This window comes from Nematolebias whitei, chromosome 1, assembly GCF_014905685.2.
Source record: "Nematolebias whitei isolate Nwh7 chromosome 1, NemWhi1, whole genome shotgun sequence".
NCBI classification, from domain to species: Eukaryota; Metazoa; Chordata; class Actinopteri; order Cyprinodontiformes; family Rivulidae; genus Nematolebias; species Nematolebias whitei.
In genome coordinates, this window is record NC_056498.1 from 16,182,211 (window position 1) to 16,183,918 (window position 1,708).

The window sequence follows — 1,708 nt, forward strand, 5'->3', positions numbered from 1 at the left end:
ATTTCTAGCTTTTTTTTTTTTTTCCTTCTTTTTGGTGCTAATTTCTGCTTATTTTAACCTAATTCAGCAAATACTGTATATGGTCTTTCTGCTTTCTTCTGCTAATTTAGGCTTGTTCTTCATTTCAGTATGTTTTTGGCTAATTTCAGCTGTTTTTCAGCAAGTTCTTCTGCAATAAGCCTTCACACTGCATTTTCGCAAAAAAATGCAATTTCTCTAGTTTTAGATTAGCTTAACTTTAGGTAAAAGTTTATTTTAGTTGCAGTTTTCATTCATTTTAACTTGAGTTTAGCCTAACTTAGATTAGATTAGCTCACGTTAGTTATCTTAGTTTAGTCTCTTCTGTTACACCCTTAATAAAGACCTGGACAAAGATCTTCACCAAACCCTTGCATGAGATCAGAAGCCAGGAGCTAACAGATGTTTTGTTCTCATTCAGTCAGTGTTCAGATAAACTCCTTCCCGCCGTGTGAAATGATGTGACAATCAGCTGTGTTTCTGCTCTGATTTCCGTTGCACGTCTTGTCGATAACACATGTTCAGTCTGTAAAATAAATTTAAGAGAAAGCAGTCAGTTCAGTAAAAAAAGCCCCAAAAACTGCTTGAAATATTTGGACAGACACTGTTTCTGAACAATTAAACACAGATTTGCTCCAGCTCCTTCCAAACACGCTGCACACACAGATGAATCTGTTTTAAAATGTTGGGGATTAGGCAGAGACAGTCATGAGAGGCAGACTGGAGGAAACTAATGCTCTCTGCAAACCGATGTAAACATCTCAGGGAGTGTTTGTCCACACGAGTAAGCCATCACAAATACAGCAGAAACACCCTCCATCTGAGGTCCAATTCCTCAAGACTCATCAGTCAGTTGAGGGGCCCCAGAGCCAAAGTGGTTTCCCTTCACACCTCGGTGTAATGCTGGCTCTGCTCACCAGAGGTCTCAGTGAGAGGACTTCAGGACACGGAGCCTCCTCGGGGACAGACCGGTGCTAAAAACTGAAAGACCAAGACAAGAAAAGGCTTATTTATTCCTACTCCGCTCTGTTTTTCCATGGATTTTATACTGAACTCAAACAGAAAATATGTATTAGTATGCATTCATTAATATATGCATGCGAACGACCCACAAATGCCAACTGGGATGACTATTCTGAGAGGCTCCTCCACCCCTACCAGCACCAAAAATAAATAAATAAACAACTATACGTAGAAGAGGCTGCAGAACTGTTCTATTTTGAGGATGTGCTTTGATGCAACCACTTCTGCCTCAGTCCACAGTAGCTGCTCAGACTCCTCCTCTGTGGGCAGTCAGAAGGAGGGGGGGTCCCCAGCGTCTGGGAGGGACCCCAGGTCAAGCTCCGGATCAACAAGCTACTCACAGGTGGGCCTGGAGTGTGCACGTGTCACACACACACTCCCACACACGCTTGCACGCACACACACGAGTTTGTCTTTCTATCTTTACAGGGACTAATGCACTGACTTCCATTCATTTTTCATTAATTTCTACAGCCTAACCATAACCATTACCAGGACATAATTAACTCTAAACCTAATCCTTACAAGTACATACCTAACCCTAACCATTACCAGTCCATTGCTAACTCTAAACTTAACCATTACCATTGCATACCTAACCCTAAACCTAACCATTACCAGTACATACCTAACCCTAAACCTAACCATTACCAGTACATACCAAACC

The 1,708-nt window shown here is 41.7% G+C and overlaps 1 long non-coding RNA gene across 1 annotated transcript in view; it reads left to right on the forward strand.

The window, feature by feature from the left end:
- Positions 1-1,220: 1,220 nt before the first annotated feature.
- The window catches only part of LOC119408547, a 4,369-nt gene continuing 3,881 nt past the window's right edge, over positions 1,221-1,708 (forward strand). The window contains exon 1 of the long non-coding RNA XR_005186741.1: positions 1,221-1,384. This is a non-coding gene — a long non-coding RNA (uncharacterized LOC119408547). The remainder of the gene's footprint in view (positions 1,385-1,708) is intronic.